Source organism: Camponotus floridanus, unplaced genomic scaffold, assembly GCF_003227725.1.
Source record: "Camponotus floridanus strain SB8 unplaced genomic scaffold, Cflo_v7.5 scaffold166, whole genome shotgun sequence".
NCBI lineage: Eukaryota > Metazoa > Arthropoda > Insecta > Hymenoptera > Formicidae > Camponotus > Camponotus floridanus.
Genome location: NW_020229288.1, coordinates 311,312 through 332,030, shown reverse-complemented (window position 1 = coordinate 332,030; position 20,719 = coordinate 311,312). Strand labels below are relative to the sequence as shown.

The 20,719-nt window shown below is 36.6% G+C and overlaps 2 long non-coding RNA genes across 5 annotated transcripts; one reads left to right on the top strand and one right to left on the bottom strand.

Annotated features, from left to right (window-relative positions):
* Window positions 1-12,394: 12,394 nt before the first annotated feature.
* LOC105250517 lies at window positions 12,395-17,583 on the top strand. Of its 4 annotated transcripts, none has more exons than XR_002192522.1 (8): window positions 12,395-12,620; window positions 12,920-12,981; window positions 14,119-14,306; window positions 15,429-15,522; window positions 16,268-16,354; window positions 16,554-16,624; window positions 16,805-16,895; window positions 17,381-17,583. It is a non-coding gene; the product is annotated as an uncharacterized LOC105250517 (long non-coding RNA). The 4 variants fall into 4 exon arrangements; XR_002192521.1 differs by adding an exon at window positions 13,508-13,558 and having other exon boundaries at window positions 12,395-12,981; XR_002192520.1 differs by having other exon boundaries at window positions 12,395-12,981.
* LOC105250516 lies at window positions 15,415-15,965 on the bottom strand. The gene is made up of 3 exons (XR_889131.3): window positions 15,769-15,965; window positions 15,576-15,705; window positions 15,415-15,505 (listed from the first exon to the last, which is right to left on the bottom strand). It is a non-coding gene; the product is annotated as an uncharacterized LOC105250516 (long non-coding RNA).
* Window positions 17,584-20,719: the final 3,136 nt, after the last annotated feature.

Here is a 20,719-nt window from a genome sequence, read left to right as displayed (position 1 = left end):
AGAGCTAGCCAAGTCTAGCCTGACCTAGCCAGAGCTAGCCAAGTCTAGCCTGACCTAGCCAGAGCTAGCCAAGTCTTTTTTTTTTTTTTTTTTTTTTTTTTTTTTTTTTTTTTTCTCGAGGGGAAATCCACCTGATGGACACCTCACCGGGCAGACCGAGATCGTTTACCGATCGGCCAGCGCCCGGCGGGTAGTGCCGGGCTCTCCCCGCCACGCGTAGGCGCGCCAACAAATGCTGGACGCTCCCCCCACGCAGCAAGGCCTACCGGCTAAAACCCCTCGTATCCGCTGGTTTCTCGTTGTCGCCCATGCCCAGGAATTGTTTCCACATGCTACCAGGCACGGGCCGAGATTATCACGCACAGCGTGCCGCTTCTCTCTGCTGGTTTTCTAATGTTTTGGTGTGCTGCTGATTGTGTTTGTGTGTGCGCGATTGTTTATTTCGCTGCTCATGCTGTATTTTCTCTTGTTTCCGACAAATATTCCTCCTGTTTTATGCATGTATGAGTGCGTGTGTGGATGTGCTTGTGTATCTGCTACTGTTGTGTGAGTCTTTAACTCTTATTATTATTGTTGTTGTACTGTTATCATTTCCCGCGTTACGATTTATTCGTATACTACTACGAACACTATTGATACATTTGTTTTTAGGCTAATAGATTTATGTTTATTCATATGCTTATGGTTTATAGTTTGTGTAGCTTGTAGATTGTTTTGTTGCATATACCTGCATGCGCTGTCCGTATACATGTATGTTGTTATATTCTTCGTATGTCACACCGAGTGTGTGCAGGAAGACGCGCCACCCCCTCATCGGCCTGGTATCCGCGACTCCCTCCCTCTGCTTCGACCTCACCTTAACTATTTTTACTCTAAGTTCAGTACCATGCTCCGAACAACGGAATCAGCAAACCGAGCCGGCGGATGCCGCGGCGCGTAAAACCGATCTCTAAATCCAGTAGACGAAATAAGATCAAAGATCAAATCGAACAGATCGAACGGTCCCGTCCCCGCAACCCACCACGTACGCTATTTGACGTACGCGGGCGCGCGAAACGAAGCCCGACGGCCGATGACTATAAGGCCCGGGAAAAAGAGAAAAGAGAAGAAAAAGAAAAAGTCGACTCTACCCCGCCACCCTCTCCAGATCCCAAGGAGAGGGGGGGAGAACCGCGCGCACCGAGACACCCACCCGGACCCACCCCCGCCCATCGCCCAGAACAGCAGGAGAACAGGAATAATTATATACAACAACAGGGAAAAAACACGTCCCCGAGCTGCGGAGGAGGTCGCGAGGGAAAAGGGAAAAAAGTTCGATTTATTAATTAATTAATCACCTAACGCGCGACCCCCCCACCCGCAGCCAGAGTGATTCATATCAGTTTATTATTATTATCAATTTACATCTTAATCGGTCCACATCATTTGTTGTTAACTTATAACCATGATCGTTCGCTCACTTCTTATTAACACCACTGTCTTCTCATTCGTTTTTTGTTATTATTATTATTATTAATATTACTACGATTTAAACATATATATATAAAGAGAGAAATGTGAAATGTGAAATGTTAAATGTTAAATGTTTCATGTTTCTATCGTACGCTTTCCTTATATCCTATATTAGGCCTTACGATTACCATCTACCTTATTTATTTAATTTATTTTACTTAACTTAACTTATATAGCCCATTCAGTTATATTCCATTCGTTACCATTCTATTTATTTGCTTATATATATAGTCGCATGTTATAAGTCGTCTTCCCCTCTTTCATACGGCGATATCTTCTTTGCCTATTTATGTTAAATTATTATGATTATGCCTTCAGTTGCCATTCATCCTTGCTATACGTTCATTTACTATAATTATTTCGTATCAATCATTCTATGTATATACATATATAAACCTACATACATATACATACATATATTGAGACTTATATGTCCTTTTATTCCATTTATTTATTTCGGTCACTAATACCTATAATTAGTTATTGCTAATTTAATAATTCGGTGTTTAGTACATTCATTAGAATTCATTACTTGATCGTTATCCGGACATTTCGCCATCCTATCCCAGTGAATTGATTATGCTATTTTACATATATACTCCTTACATACCTATACAATAGTTTTACGATTCTACTAATTTAGTTTATACTATTTTCTGCTGTACTATTAATTACTATTCTATTTATTTATTAAGGCAAAAACCCCTCTTTCATGCGGCGATATCTTCTTTGCCTATTTATGCTGAATTATTATAATTATGCCTTCAGTTGCCATTCATCATTGCTATACGTTTATTAACTATAATTATTTCGTATCAATCATTTTATATATATACATATATGCACCCACATACGTATACATACATATATTGAGACTTATATGTCCCTTTATTCCATTCATTTCAGTCATTAATACCTATAATTAGTTATTGCTACTTTAATATTTCGGTATTTAGTACATTCATTTAGAATTCGTTACTTGATCGTTGTCCGGACATTTCGCCACCCTATCCCAGCGAATTGATTATGCTATTTTACATATACTCCTTACATACTTATACAATAGTTTTACGATTCTACTAATTTAATTTATACTATTTAATGCAGTACTATTAGTTACTATTCTATTTATTTATTAAGGCAAAAACCCCTCTTTCATGCGGCGATATCTTCTTTGTCTATTTAATTGCCATTCATCATTGCTATACGTTTATTTACTATAATTATTTCGTATCAATCATTTTATATATATACATATATGCACCTACATACATATACATACATATATTGAGACTTATATGTCCCTTTATTCCATTTATTTCAGTCATTAATACCTATAATTAGTTATTGCTACTTTAATATTTCCGTATTTAGTACATTCATTTAGAATTTGTTACTTGATCGTTGTCCGGACATTTCGCCACCCTATCCCAGCGAATTGATTATGCTATTTTACATATACTCCTTACATACTTATACAATAGTTTTACGATTCTACTTATTTAATTTATACTATTTAATGCTGTACTATTAATTACTATTCTATTTATTTATTTATTTTATTTTATTTAATTTACGGTTTTACAGTTCTATTTATTTTAATTATTTATGCTTTTAATACTGTACTATTCATTACTATTCTATTTAATTTAATTTTTTATAACTCTCATATCTACACATTTTAGTCGTTCTTCGCCATCTGTGTCTTATTCATAAATTGTGTCATATTATTATACTAATTATAGTTAGTTAGTTACGCCTTATCAATGCCGTCCGTTATCGTTATATCTTATTTACTGTAGTTTCAAATATCAAACCTTCCATAGTGTAAATTTATGTATTCGTTTGTTTCAGTTATTTCATTACTGTATATTCGTGTTTTCGCGCATTGTTACGTTCGATATATTTAATAATTAATTCTTCTTAATTACTTTAATGATCGCGATTGCGATCACTGTCCCGGTTCCGCGCGTTCCTTCCTTCTTCCCGCTGTCTAGTCCTCTCTTCCTCCTCTTTTTTAGTTATAACTCCGTTAATATATTGATTTGCCGCCCGCCAGTTCTCCTCTGATTCAACCATTTTCCTTACTATGTTCGCCAGCGTCAGTTCTCCGGTATCCCTGATCCTCAATTGTCTTGCAAGTTCTTCTCTTTCCGTTGCCCAAGCGGTACACTCCTGTACTGTATGATGAACCGTATCCGTATTACGACCTTCGCAATGTCGGCATGTGTTAGTTTCCGTCTTGTTAATTTTATGTAGAAAGTAATTAAAAACGCCATGGCCGGTTAAGGCCTGTGTTATTCTAAAGTTTACACTACCATGCTTCCTATCTAACCACCTGTCCCACACCGGCAATATAATATCCCTGGTGAGCTTTCCAGCAGCCTGTGTTCTTTCCGAGAATAGTTTCCAATCCTCCCTCATTCTTGTATTCTCCTCCGTGAGTATATGTTTTTCCGTGTCCTTATCCCATATGTTATCGAGTTTAGCATTAACAATTCTCTGATAAATTCTACGTCTCATCATCGCTGTTAAGTGGTACGGCGGCATTCTTGCGATAATAGTTACCGCATCATATGACACCGTGCGGTATGCCGAAATAACCCTGAGCGCTATTCTCTTCTGCATACATCGCAGTATCTTCAGCGTTTCTCTTTTCCTAGTGGTTTCCTCGGCCCATATAGGCGCTCCGTACATCACTATGGACGTAACCACATTCGCATACAATTTTCTTCTGGTTTCGTCCGGTCCTCTCAGGTTCGGCATAATTCCACACAGAGCTCCATTTATCCTATTGACTTTTTCCTGTGTATACTTGAGGTGTTTAATAAAATTCAGCTCGCTATCCATAATTATACCGAGATACTTCATTTCCTGTTTAGAGCAGATACGCTTATCTTCTACTTCCAGACTGATTTCCACTTCTGGGCTCTTTTTCTTTCTGAACACTACGATTTCTGTTTTTTCAGCCGCAACTTTGAGACTCAGCGTCTTAATCTTTCTTATCGTCAAGGCCGTCTGCAGTTCGGCTCTCATCCTAGCCGCATCCGCATCCTCCGCTGCAACCAGAACAAGCGTGTCATCTGCGTATCCCAGGATACGACAGCCCTCTTCAGTCGCCACTCTCAGCACTTGGTCGTATGTAATATTCCATAGTAATGGACCCAGTACCGAGCCTTGAGGGACACCAGCCTTCATAGTTCGACGAACCGCTCCCCGTACTGACGGATATTCAATATACCTGTTTGATAAATAATTGTCAATCACCCGACAAATATACTCCGGGATTCTTTTCTCTCTTAACGCGCGCCTGATGTCTTCCCATTGCAACGAGTTAAAGGCGTTCGCGATATCAAGGCTTACTGCAAGAGCCACTCCATCATTTCTTAGTGTAGATTCAATAAATTTTTTAACTTCTGTCAGTGCGTCTATTGTCGACTTGCCTTTGCAAAAACCGAACTGATTTGCAGTTAACGCGGATTCCGGATTATTATCCATCCAGCTCGCTATTCTGCAAACCAGCACCTTCTCGAAAATTTTACCAATTTCATTTAATAGACAGATCGGTCTAACTTTTGGTTGCTCAATACAGATCTGTCCCTTGGGCAATAGGACTAGATGTGCAATTTTCCATTGTTCCGGAAAAATACTTTCTCTAAGACACATGGTTAGGCAGTTAGCCAGCATGTTCATCATGATTCCATTAACTCTTTTCCAGTATAAGGATTTTACTCCATCCGGACCCGGGGCCGTATTATTTTTCATCTTCCCCTTCTTAATTATTCTATAGATTTCCAGGTACGTAATATTATCCTCTTCGTCCCAATGGATCTGTTCAACGTTTAATGGTGCTTGTCTCGGGCCTGAGGTGGCTCTAGGGAATAGTTTACTCAGCGTATTATCGAGTGTTTCACTCTTGAGGGTTTCCGTCAGTGGCGGAGTGCCTCCTTTTAGTTTATTCATTACTATTTTGTACGGCCTCCCCCAGGGGTCTCTATCTATCGTTAGTATCAATTCTTGCCAGGCGCTTTTCTTGCTTTTACGAATAAGCTTTCTGAGTTCTTTCTTATTATCCCGATATTTTCTTTGCGCGTCGTTTGCGATCTCTACGTTATTTTTACGAGTTTCCCTTTTCCATTTTCTATACCATTTAATACATGCCCTGCGGACTTCACAAATGTCATCATTCCACCAGTATACTGATTTAACTGCACCATCCCTGTGTTTAATTCTTGTCATCGCCGCGTCGCAGGCTTGCTTGATGATCGAGTCTATACTTCGACATGCCTCGGCCGCGCTTTCCGGTGGGTTCTCCTCCGCACATAACCATTCAAGGGTCGCCTCGAATTTGTCGCTGTCGAAACTTTTTTTATTCCAAGCCCTAAGCAGTTTAGTCTGTCGGCCTCTCGGCTGTCCGTTATTTTTATTACCAATATTGATATTGAATCTAATATATCTATGGTCTGAATAGCTAACGTTATTTTCAAGAACTTCCCACCCAGAAATTTTATTTACTATATCGGGGGTGACCCATGTTAAATCTATAATAGAGGTTCCTTGCGGACGTACGCATGTAGGAACAGATCCCGAGTTAATAATTCTAAGATCATGCATCGCAGCCCATTCTTCCGTAATTTCCCCTCTTCTGTCGGTATATTCGGAGTACCACATTTCTGATTTAGCGTTGAAGTCTCCGCCGATAACCACTGCGTGTGAGCCTCGTAGTATTTCCGTTATTTCATTCAGCATTTCTTCAAATCGTATAATGCTTACGTTTGGAGAGCAGTAACAAGATACGTACGTAATATGCTTGTTTTCGATAGCTATAGTATATTCCCCTTTATAAACTTGTGCACACGGATCTGTGAGATATTTCCTGTTCCACCATAGGGCTGCCTTTCCATTTTTGCTTGAACACCAGCCGGATCTTACTTCCCGCCACGGTTCCTGTATAAAACATATAGCAATTCTTTCCTCGTTTATCCACTGTGCCAACAAGTCTTGTGCCGTTTGGCAATGATTTAAGTTAATTTGTACTATCCGTACTTCCATTATGTGTTCTGGCGGCGGACCTCCGTTCCGTTTGTGCATTTCTGTGTTGCGTTTTACTAAGTCCCGGTTTGCTCGCTTTATTGCTGTGTTTCTTTCTTACTTTACATCTGAGAGATCCGATCCTATGATTGGCTTCGATTCCTTCCTGAGCGCATAGGGCGCAGTATAATTCATTTTTGCACTCCCTGTACGAGTGGTCCGCTCTACCACATTTGAAGCATAAGGAGCTTCTGTCAATTTCAGACTTACAAACCCCTCTCGTGTGCCCGAATTCCCAGCATTTGTAGCATTGCTTGGGCCTAGCTTCGAGGAGTTCGACTCTCACTATTGACCATCCTATTTTAAGCTTACCATTGTTCGCTAATTTTACCGCTGCAACTAGTGGGCAACGAACCCACGTCATAAATAACCCGCTTCTCATTGGTCTTATATCGCTTACGCTGATCTCGTTGTATTCGCACTCTCCTATTTCCGTGATGATTTCTTTGATCTCCTCTGCCTTTACCGATTCATCGAATCCAATCACTCTAAGCTCACCCTTAATAGATGGCCTCGTGATTTTAGTTTCCTTCGGAAGTATCTGCTTGAGTTTTTGCGCGAGAATATTGGCTTTATCTTTGTTTTCCACACCGGGAATTTCTATTATTATTCCACCGTTCATTGCTTTCCTAATCTTTGTTGTGCCTATCCCGATTTCTTTGAGAGATATCTCCGTTCTGGCTTGTTTAAGAGCATCCGCATAAGAGAAGCCTTCCTCCCCTTTGATTACTACCGCTACTGTTTTTGGGGGACGCCTTCTGACCCTCTTTTCAATCGGTCTTCCTCCGTTATAATTTCTGTATTCTTTATTCTCTTCGTTTCTTGTTACGACTATCGTATTCCTTCTTCGCGTGACCGTTTCCCATGTTCCTTTCTGGCCCGTTTCTCCATTGCTTACGGCTCCGATATAACTTCCCACATTTTCCGTCCTCCTACTCATTGACTCTTTCTCTTCTCTCTCGTTATAAGGTGGACGTATTTGTATATTTTCTTTTACTATAATTTTAGGCTTAATCCTCAGCTCCCTTTTCGGAAGTGGTTTATCCGTGTAATCGTTTCTCTCCGGGCTCTCTACTGTAAAGTCTCGTATTGAATGTTTTCCCATTCTTTCCTCCTCGCAGTATCTCTGTCCTTCGGGGTGTTTCCCTGTGTCTCTTCTCGCTATATTAATCCGTCGGGCTCTCTCTTCTTTGGCTATTCCCTTAGTTTCTGTCTTTATTTGTTCGTTTCCGTCTTCTGTCTCATTTCCATTTTTACCTTTCCCTTGTCTCGGGGTATTTAGTTTACTCGAGGTGATGTCGTGTCTCCACTTGTCTCGCCATTCGTTCCGCTGTGTATTTCCCGCGGGAGTCGAGGAGTCGTACTCCACGCCCTTTATTATTCTACCTTCGTATCCCCCGTCCTTCTTGCTGCTTCTCTCCTTGTCTCTTCTTAATCCCGCTATCTCCTTTTTGAGGTCCTCTACGGTTCTCCTCAGGATTTCTGTCTCTTTTTTCCTACTCTCGTTCTCATTCTTTAATGCTTTTAGGTCAGCCATCAGCTCTATATTTCTCACTCTTAAAAAGGAAGGATCACCTTTGCAGTCGGCCTTCCGAATGAGACTTCTAATTATCTCCTTAATACCTATGACTCTATCCTTTATATGTCCTGATAATCTACCTTGTATATTACCGCACTTCTTGCGGATTAGATCTATGTCATTTAGCCATTCTATTGCCATTGAACCTACTCCAGGTGCCGACATGCCTTCGTAATTTCCATAATCACTAATTTCCGTTATTTCTTTAATACTCATATCTAGCGGTTCCGTCATCCTTCTTTTTGGCTTTTTAGTCGTTTTAATTCTCTTTCCCTCATCCGGTCCGATAAATTCTATCCCGGTGAATTCTACATCCGATGTCTCTTCCTCTTCACTACTCGAATCAATTCTGTATATGGGTAGGCTTGTGTCAATTTTAGATTTGACACTGGCTCTCTTGACCGGTCTTATATTATCCTCGCTGTCGTCTCTGTTTACATCCTCTCTGTTATCTATAGGGGAAGGCTGTTTTTTCCGCTTCCCTATGCGTTCTTGTTCTATTTCCATCTTACTATTATCATTTACTACTTCCTTATTCGATTCATCATCGTTATTCATCTTATATTCATCTATGGGGGGTCCTAGTGTTCCCCAGATATCCTCAGTTTCGCATAATTTCTTGTCGGTCCAGTCCTCATTTTTCCTTTCCGGGTACAATTCCTCCCCTCCTTTCTCAGTTGCGTCTTTTCCCTCGTCGTTGCAATCTTCCGGATTACCGGATACACTTTCCCTTCCATCGCTACTTTCATTGCTTAAGGTATTTAAAGTGCTCAACGGATTTTCATCCCTCCCGCATAAGACCCCGGAGGTCCCGGGTACCGCATTGTCTAACAAATTTATTTTGTCAGTCATAGTAATAGTGATAACTATCCGACTCACTTAGTCCTCTCCTAACGGGTCCCGCGTACGATCTCCGACCATCGAACGCCCCCCCTTCAAAGTTAACCGTAAAGTTGCTACCGTATCTATTGCTATTAGCTATTTCTCCCCTCGTGGGGAATGAAGGATATGCGCATTTAAAATTTCCTAGCTTATGTGCACTTTCGAGTTCCAGATCGCGACAAAGCGGACATCCCGCTTCCATCGCGCATCGGTCGGCGTTGTGCCCATTATTTCCACAATTAAAACATCTGCGCCCGCGATCTGTCTCTTCCCTGCAATTGTTGGCAGTATGACCCGTCTTGAGGCATTTGTAGCACCTTGTTTTTGCCTTAGGTAGCATTCTAATCGCCACTCTGGACCATCCAATCTTCACGTATCCTTTATTGAGCAGTCTATTACCTGCATTCTTTGTACAGCTAAATCTCAGCCTCCATCCTCTCGGGGTATATGAGAATTTATAAAATTTAAATTCATCCTCTTTTCTCTCTATACCCTCAATTATTTGTTTTTTGACCTCGTCTTCCGTTAGAGTATCGTCCGAGCCCCCGGCCTCGAAATGCATTTGGTTTTTGCCCCCGAGGCCGGGTTTATCGATCGATACTTGGTCCCCGTATTCTTTAGCACTCAATTTCATTCTGTCGATTAATCGATCCGCTTGCCGTTCCGCATCTTCGCCCGTTATTCTTACGATTCTGCAGCCGCTCATTGCTTTATGGACGCTCAGCTTCTTAATGCCCAATTCTGCTTCCGGGTTGATGTTTTTCCTTAACTCAGTCATAAGTCTCTGATAACTTATTTCAGAATCCTTCTTGATTCTGATTACTATAATTGCGCTAGGCTCTCTCATTCTGGGATATTCGCTTCTGATACTGCGTTCTTCGTTCTGCAGCATATTTCTTTTCCCTCCTATTTCTGGGATGCCCACGTCCACTGGTGTAAGGTGCGCTCTGCTCCTTCCGATTTGCTTCTCCTTGTTTAATTGAGGAGGAGGGGGAGGAGGAATTGGCGACATAATTTCCTCCGCCCTCCTCTTTTTTCCTCTTCTATTATTGTCTTGTGTGTTGCCACTTGGCCTATTTCTTTCGCCTTCCATATTTTTATTTTCCATTAGTCTATTAACCGCGTGCTCGAGAGGAATCAGTCTTTCCACGAATCTCGCCAGGGTGACGTCTACTGCTGCCACCACTCGCTTTGTCACCTCCGGCACGACTTGACTCAACTCATAGTTCTGTATAGGACCCTGCCTGCTTCCTATATCCATCGTTGTCCAGTCCATACATGACTCCTCACCCTCCAAGAACGGGGTTTGGTCTCGCTCGAGATCGCTCCCGGACACCCTTCCTTTTTTGCTTTTGTTTCCTGCGCTTACGCATTTTTTAATTTCCTCTTTCAAGTTTATAACTTCTTGCTCCAATGATCTGATTCTTATCCTCAGTTGTAAATTACTTGCCCTTGCGCTTGCTATTCCAGGATCAGGAAGAAGGGCTCTACGGGATATCTCCGCCACGAGGTCCTTTACCCTACCACAATCGAATTCCTCAATTGCCTGGTTGGTGCGTTTATTTAATTCCTCCATTGATAGATCACATAATTGTCCCACATCGAGATCAATTCCTGTTTTATCCTCTTCAGGTTCGTTCTTATTTCCATTATCTCCTAACGTTCCTCCCACTTTATCTCCAACATTATAATATTCGTCTCTTTTTGTTTTCTTTTCAAATTCTTCTTCACCAGCAGCGATAGCCAAATCCACCACGGCGCTCGCCCCCAACACCGTGGATCGCCCCTCGCCGGATTTCGACGCAGGTCGGGCGGGGCTCACACCCATCAAGGGTTGCGAACCCTCCCCACGCCGTCCCCTGGGGATCCGAACTCCCTGGGGAGGTAAGTTTTCTTTTTTATTTGTACTTAGCATCATTAGAATTTTTAATTGGTTTATTTTCGGAGTAGCCTTCTCCTAGGCCAAGTTTTTCACGAGTAGGTCATCTCGGTGATTCGAGGAGGGCGCGGGGCCGCCCAGCCCTATAGACTTCTTTGTGTCTTGTTTATTAGTTGACTTTGTATGCAGGTTTCTCCTTTTCCACTTATTTCATTGACTTCCATAGACTTCCATACCACTTATATATTTTATTTAAATTAATCTAATTTATTCCACATTAATTTTAATTTACTAAAATTTATCTCTAACCTCTAGGTAATACTGATGCTTTAAAACTCTTCGGGAATCCACATCCCTATTTTCGCAATGTACGCTAGTAGTCGTTTGATATTTCCTTATTAATGAAGATTAGCGCTGCCGTACTAGGCTACTTACTTCTTAATTCATTTAACTATTTCAGATTATTGGTAAGTATTTAATTTCTTTTCAATAATTGATTTCTTATCTAATATCCTTCCAAACTATCCTTGATTTCCCTCGCAGCCATCTAGCGTCCTAGAGTCCCGTAGTTATTCCATTCCAGCTTCCCGTCCGTTTTTCCTCCGAGCCATTATCACTTGTCAGTTCACGATTTATTATTCGAGAAGAGACAGATCACCTCTCTCTAATCCAATCATTCCCCGAATAAACAACTCGTCATTGCGCATATCCTCCTTATAGCTGTCTATTTCCATGTTACATTCCCACCCAAAATAGTCAGTGTATTTTAATATAGCCTCTTATTATCATCGAATCAATCATCTCATCAACAGAGAGTATCAATATCATTGTGATTGTGAGCCATCGCCCAGCCGTCCCGGGGCATCTGTTTTATCTTTCCATTTGATAGTGTAATTATTCTTACTTTAATTATCTTTTTACTACTACTATTATTTAATTGTTTGATTACTTATTCAATTCCTTTGCAATCTTTATTTATAACTTCTCATATCTATCTTTAATTATAATTTATCATAATCTAACTGTCCAGATAATCTAATTTATTTTCTATTTTACACCACTTTTCATTTACCTCCGGGATGGCTCGACACTCCCCCGCTAATTACACCGACCTTACGCATGGTCTGTGCACTTTGTGATTTATAGGGATCGCAATATCTATTATTTACTTGACCCATGGTCAGTTTCACGCATTCTATACTCGTCCAAGCATCTCGCCAGCGCATATGTAGTATAAAGTAGTGTTAACATATTCATTAACCGTTAATCTCATTTAAAGACTAATATAATTGTAATAATATACTTCTATCATACTACCTATCCTTGAATTATATTAATTTAGTTGTATTAAGCTCGATTAGCAGCTCTTATAGCTTTATATGTCTACAAACCAATATATAATTATATATATTTCAGTTTTATTAATTTTGTTATTATTAATTAATCGCTTAATTTAATTATTCAATTATTTGAAACCGTCTTACAAGCCTCTGGCGAAATCCTTCAACCAGTTTCATTCCATATATCTATATTTGTATTTCAATACGCCGCTCCCTACTTTCTTGCGCAGAGTCTATGCTCTTTATAATTTATGAGGATCGCAATATGTATTATTTATTTAAATCGTAATCGATTCACGCACTCTATACCAGTCCAAGTATCTCGCCAGCATACATGGTATAACTGTTAAACTTATCTAAATTACTAATATATTTGTAAAATTGCAGTCTGCCGTATTACTTATCCTTAAGTTATAATATTTCAGTTAAGATATTAATTGTGTCATTAACTCAGATAGGGGCTCCTATAGCTCTTATATATCTGTAAGCAAATGTGTAATCATACGTATTCCAGTTTAATTGATTTTATTAATTAATTAATTATCTAGTTTAATTATTCGATCATTCAATGCTCCACTGGCGAAATCCTTTGACTAGTTTCATTCCCTATATCTATGATCTATATTTATATTTCAGTAGACTACTGTATCCGACGGGTTATTGCTCCGCTGCGCTTTGCTCCGTTGCGATGTATTGAGGTTAGTCCTTCGGTATTTCTCTTGAATATGAATACTTCATTTAACTGGTGTTTCCTGGTATGAGTATCCCTTTCGTATTGTATACTCTTGTTTCCCATTTTCCATATGTACCTATATATAATAGTATTATTATTAGTTAACACTTTTTTTTATTTTAGAATCATGAGTAAATTAGTTGTAAATAAATTAGTTATTAATTAAGTCGATGCGCTCCAATCGCCCTCAAATTTTAATACGTATGAGCTTGTTTCACTTAAGTTAAAATAAGTTAAGAGCCTCATTCTTGGCCAATATTTACCATAAATTAATGAGTCAATTTGACACGCAATTGACATATCCTCATTCCATATTTTACACTAGATGTTTCATTTAATATTAATATCTGACCTTCTACACACTCTCCCTTTACATAAAATAATGATTTAAATTATTAAATTCGCATGTTTTTATTAATAATTATTAATTATTCATCTATAGTTAATTTTGTGCCTTATTCATTGGAATTGTATAATTTATACTATTTCAGCTTGAGAAGAAAAGTCAATTTCTGCATTTATAATTCTTTCTACTCATACATGTATGTATTTTATTCACATTATCTTTAAATTTGTAAATATCTATAGGAAATTGTAATTACCATCCTTATACATTGTGTGGCGAATCAATAATTTACAGTTTCCCCTCCATTGGTTTGCATCGACTCATTCTTATTAAACCTATCTTTATTTATCATCTCCTAATATCTTCTAAACATCAGTCTATTTGCTTCAAGGTAGAAGTTAGCACGCTAATTATTTATTATTTGAATGTTTCTACTCCTATCCTATTACTCTAATTACCATCATTGCAAATAATTCAGCCATTCATTTAATATTCAGTTACAAATTTAGCCCGAAGAGATTGTATCTTTTTTTTTTTTTTTTTTTTTTTTTTTTTTTTTTTTTTTTTTTTTTTCCTTCATTATACTTACTTTTCTACCAGTAAAACTATCGGTGTAAACCATTTATGTTGTAACTTACAAACAACTATAAATAAAAAAAAAAAAAAAAAAAAAAAAATATTAATTATATTGAACTATAACCAATCAACTGGGGGGAAACATTAGTTTCATTCCTACTAATTGTATTCTTATTGCAGATCGTGGACCGCAAAGTCGTCGTCCTCTCGTCTTCTTTATCCTTCGTGCCACCATACTAATGTCCTAAACATCCATCATAGGCTCGTTCTCGCATGTCATTTTATTCTATCTGCAGTATCGCTTCCAACCATTTCCAGTCACGGTTGTAGACTTCGCAACGGATTATTATTCCATCATATATATTTCCGTAAGTCAAAAATCTATTGAGAGCAATAAGCATATAAACACATTCACCCTTCCTTTCTTCTAGTCAAATTAAACATCCATTTGTATTCCCTTTTCTATTTTGACCTTATTATATCTTCTATCAGTATTGCATATTATAAGACACAATTACATACATACATACACACACTCATATACACACATACGTATACACACACATACACACACACATCATTTCTCATCTAGTGCGTTCCCACGCATCGAAAAGAGATATATTTTATCTAATCTTTCCCATTCAGATTTATCTATAGTAATAACATGTTGTACAGTGTTAAGTTTTGACTAATTTAATTATTTATATTTATGTTATCATGTCCTATTAGTCACCCTCCCCTAATTTCTTTAAAACTATATAAAACATGTAACATATAAGACACAACAATCCCTGAATTAATGATAACTCCATCAATAGGTATTACTTTATTATTTAATATTTAATATTTCCAGTGTCTACCTAATATCTCCTTTAGAAAGTTAATCTTTAGTTTGAAATTCTTCCCCAGCTCTTTTTAACATTATAATAATATTGTATTATTAGCTTCCAGTTTCCATTTTTATATAGTTCATCTCCCTCCGATGCAGGGGACCTCCAATGGTCCTCATCCTTTCCTTTATTATTCTGACATTATCGATTAACACATCATATATATTAAAAGCCAAGTCCATTAATTAGAAACACGATACAAAGTTGATTAATTTTATCATACACTCACCACGCTCAAAGATTCTTTGTACCATTTGTGTATAATTCAATACGCAATCTTACTAGAAAGACAATCTTACTAAAGTCGTCTTTGCCAACTGTTATTACTGCTTAACTATCTATCTAATTGGCTTTATTCAAATTTTATTTCATTGCTATTACTTATGTACCTCCTTATTTATATGAGTTTCTCAATACAAAATTTACTGTTATCATTTACAATATATATATAATTGTCTTTCCAGCAGCTGCATCTTTATGTTCTCAATCTAAACCTCCACCATATCCTTTCCGTGTCAACAGAAGCTTATTCTTCCACCACATGTAATACACCTAGGAGCTTCATTTTATCGTGCTTCTCATTTATTATTTCTTTTGCAGGGGGACGTGAGGACAGGAAGACACCCCGGCCCATCGTTTCAATGGCCCGTAACTGCGTCCAGGATTCCATCCATCATCTAAACAAAATCATCAGGTAAGTATACGTCACTTCCATTTCTTTAGTACGTTTTGAGCTATTCCCTTTACAGCTTCTTCCCATTAGTTTGGTTCACGGCTCCCGTCGCTAGGATCCACCGCAACAAATACGCAGTTTCCCTTTTAATACGTGTATCCCTTTCGAGGTTATATTCCCCTCTTGGACTTGTCATTCAAAAACCTGTATATATATGTCTTTATTTCCTGTTCACTTTATTGTTTTTAGTTAGATATTATACTTTACGTCTATAATTTTAACACTTTAGCACTTTCCCCTTCAATACCTATTTTCCCTTCTAATTTCACGCTCCGAGTCAAGGCAGCTGTCCGTACAGTCTGAACGCCAATATAGTAAAAATGGCGCAGCCAATCATCACGCATTATTTCCTTACCACTTAATGACCATATAAAAATTACATTATTACATTTTATTGTGCCTAAATAACCCTCTTTTCTTTAAATAACCAAACTTAATATCATTGTTATTACATTATTATTACGTTGTGACGCTAACGCCAATATAGGGGAAACATGGCGCCACCAATCAGCGCGAGTGATCTATTTAGCTTTTTCTATTGTATTTTCCGAGTATCTTATTCACCATCTACTATAGCAATACATTGTCTAAGGAGTATCTACTTATTTTTCCCTTTTATTACCGCAGTTATTTATTATTTATTCTATTCTAATTTATTATATTTATTTCTCTATTATAACTGTTTATCACTTGTTGTTTATTCCAGACAGCGTATTTCCATCAAGTGCCAAACATAATCCTAAGATAGAGAAGAGAAATGCCCCTTTTATACTGATGAGCAGTGTTTATCCAGGTAATCATTTTAAATTTAATTCATCCTATTATTTCCTTATCTATTATGTTATTCTTTTCACAAATTGCAAATCGTGGTCTGTCTTTCTTTATATATTACTATCCTAAACGGGAAAATGATCCATGCTTGGCCTTCACTGTCATCATTAATTAGCGTAATTATATTCTTTATGTTTTCCATATTATGTCTTTACTTGCAGATTGCGTGCCATTGACCGTGAACATGAAGAGAATAGCTCATAGCCTCTACTCTATTATCTCATTTATATAGGTAAATACACTTTCTCTTTGTTTATTCATTGCTCGACAATCTTATTCTTGGATTTTGTTATCCTTACCTCTGTCCTGGTTGCAGTCATTTAGTCCCGTCTTATTTACTCTACATTTACATTTATTCTAATGATTTAATACCATGACTTATAAACGTTAATATTTTGATGTATCTTTTCAGATTCTAGCCCTATATAAACTCACCACGACCAAGCATTCATAAACAAAGGGTTAAACTACGTGGGATTATCTTATTATGATCTCTATATACAGTAATGAGAATCAGAGTTATACCCATTATTCAAAGCAATTTATAGTTTATAATTACATTCCTAAGTAAAGATATTTATTTATCTATTTATCTATTTCTTCCCCTATTATATTACTTATCTTCCTTATTACATTATTGATACATTCTATTCTATTCGTTATTTTATATTTACTACTCCTCCAATAATTATTAAATTAATGAATGAATTGGCAGATTTTCAAATTTATAGTAATTTGCATCATATATTATAGTTTAGTTAATTTGAACATTCAATTTGTCTTTATCTAGTGCTTAGTGCTTTATTTAGCATATTGATTATTTACTATCTCTATATCTTGATTTAAAATTTATGCATAATCAACCGACTGCCGACAATAAATGGTAGCTATACTTTTATTTTATTTTGCTAGGTCATTGTTTCTTGTTTATTTAATTTCCCATTGTTTGATTTCGTATATAACCGTTGATACTTAATGTATCTTTCAGATTTATTCCGTATATATGCTCATCATGACCAAGCATTCATAAACAAGGAATTCCTTAAGAGACTACGTGGGATTATCTATTATGATCTCTATATATAATAATGGGAATCGAATCGAAGTTATACCCAATGTTCAAAGAAACTTTATAATTACCTACTATTTAACTTATTTCCTTATTGATAAATTCTGTTTCCTTAAGATTCAGATCAGTCTATCGTTACTTTATATTTAATACTCCTCCCGTAATCGTTAAATTAACAAATTTTTGATTTATAGTAATTTATATCGTATATTCGTTTAGTTAGTTTAAACATTCACTTTATCTTTATCTAGTGTTTTATTTAGCCTATCGATTGTTTGCTGTCTCTATATCTTAATTTAAAGTTTATGCATGATCAACCGACTGCCAACTGTAAATAATTGCTATATCTTTTATTTTATTTTGCCAAGTCATTGTTTCTTGTTTATTTAATTCCCATTGTTTGATTTACTTAATGTATCTTTTAGATTTAAGCCGTATATAGGCTCACCGTGACCGAGCATTCATAAACAAGGGTTTCCTTGATGAGCTACGTGGGATTATCTTATTATGATTTCTATATACGGCAATGAAAGTCGCGTCAAGGCCATACCTAATATTCAACTTAACTCTCCATTTTATCTTGATATTCATTAATTCTTAACTATTTAATTATTTTTCTCCTTCCCTTCATTACATTATTGTTTCATAAGGATCTTATTCTACTAGCAAATACTACTCATCGCATTGTTTTACCTCCCTTTTATATCTTTATTTTATTTAGTTAGATATTAAATAGTAGGTAATAGAGTCACCAACATCACGTATACCTCTTATAGAGTTTATCAGTTAGTTATTCTTTAAGCTATTATTTTCCTAGTCTGTACTCTATGATACATAAGTTGAACTTCACTCTATCATCTATATATTTATTTAACAGAATTATCCTTTACTATACCATATCAACCACTTCTTGTAAATCTTAAATAAATCTTAAATATATGATAACACATTATATTATGTATTTATTCTATTCCTTTTCCTATGTGCCCTAGAACAATAGCTGATTGATATTACTAATTATACTATATTTAGTCTGATATTATTAACTATTTCAGTAAATATTGAAGTATTCCACCAGATCTTTATGCCATTTCTATTATACTCCTATTGATTTATTTTAGAATTATATCTTACTTTAAACTAACACCTATCGTATTGTTTATTATAGTTATTGTATCCCATCTCAACTGAATTTCAGTACGTCTATATAATCAATTTATTATCTATAGTTAATTACTTTATGTTATGTTATGTTCTGCTACTATGTTTAAGATATTTTGCATCCACCATTAATTGCTGATAATTAATAGTTATAATTTTCATATATTTCCCTTTATATCCATCGATGATGTTAACAACATTACAGTATACTCTAGTTTATAACTTACATTTGACAATCGTTACAAATTAACTATCTATGCTACTAAATAATGCTTATTTAATTCCATTACTCCGTTTAGCGCAGCTCCATCATATTTGGCACTTGCTTTATTTAAACCTTTCTCAATAGTTCACTCTTGTTTTACCAGATATAATACCGCAATTTTAACACTAAATTAATACTAATTTTATACTGTTTTATAACTTTCCTATAATAATATTAATTTATAATCACTTATTCTATAATATAGTTTCCTATTTGCTTTATCCTACTTATTACTTGACTAGTATTATTTAATTATCTAATTTATATTTATTCATTGTCTTCCCTTCATTTCAGTAAAGACAATGAATACAAAAAATCATGAATCAGCTAAAGCTGTACTACCGCAATTACATATAACCCGTCTTTATATCTTAATTTATTAGCAATCCTTAACTAAATTTATCATTCATTTTACATTCAACATCACAGTATTTTCATTATTGAATATCTAAAGACATAAATCCTGCTAAAGCCTCTACTATACTGCTACGACTATCAACGACACGTCACCAGGCCGCCGTTCCCCGATCATCTTTATGTCTTGATTTTATTAATATATTATTTTCTTAACTAAATTTATCCTTTACTAATACTTATCACATTTTACACTCGTGCATCACATTTTAATCAACATTCATAATCAGAAATCATGAATCAGAAGCTGTACTGCCGCAACTACCTATGACACGTCACTCAAATCATCGTCCGCCGATCATTTTAAATTTTCAAATTTTTTTAATTTTATAGTATTTTCTTAGATAAATTTATCATTTAATAGTACTTTAATACCTTTTACACTCACGTATCTCAGTATTTTATTCAATAATCATACTAATGATAATAACTATTCCAACAGCTATTCTGCCGTGGCTGAATATGACACGTCCCTCAAGCCGCCATTCGCCGATCATCTTAATATCTTAATTTAATTAATAATATATTATTTTATTAACTAAATTTATTATTTCTTATTACCTTTTCACATCCTACACACATACATCACAATATTTTTAACATTTATCCACTATTTACTACTTATCTTATACTTCACTTCTAGAGCTCCCGCAGACACGTCCGTTCGGCTCGCCGGCCCCACGCCAACCCCAGCCAAGTCTAGCCTGACCTAGCCAGAGCTAGCCAAGTCTAGCCTGACCTAGCCAGAGCTAGCCAAGTCTAGCCTGACCTAGCCAGAGCTAGCCAAGTCTAGCCTGCAAAGTTAATTTGAGTCCAACTATTAAATGTTTATGTGATTTAAATCTACGTATTGACGAATAAATTTGTATACTTTGGTATACTAGAAATATATTTGTATACTCTTGGTATACTTTGTATACTGTTATAGAAGAAGAGAAAGCTGTCGCACTGCAATGGCTGATATACCGCCTGAAAAGAGGAGGCCGCCACCGTTGCGGTTCGAAATGGAGGTGTATACGGAGCTGGAGCTGAGCGAAACGGGATGGACGAAGCATGACCGCGATATAGCAGACGACGGTTTTACCCATTCGACGTCCACCGCCAGCACTGTCTCCATAGAGGAGATGTCGGATTCGGAACCTTCCTCCGAATCCGACACCTCCTCCAGCAGCGAGGACAAAAAAGACCCGCCGGAACAGAAAAAAAAAAAAAAAAAAAAAAAAAAAAAAAAAAAAAAAAAAAAAAAAAAAATTGGTGTACGACAAACAAAAAAAAAAAAAAAAAAAAAAATTGGTAAACGACAAACAAAAAAAAAAAAAAAAAAAAAAAAAAAAAAAAATCGACCAAACATTTATATGTCCAAAACGCGTTTCGCGCCATTCTCTATCGATTGGTATATACGAATTTTGACGAATTTT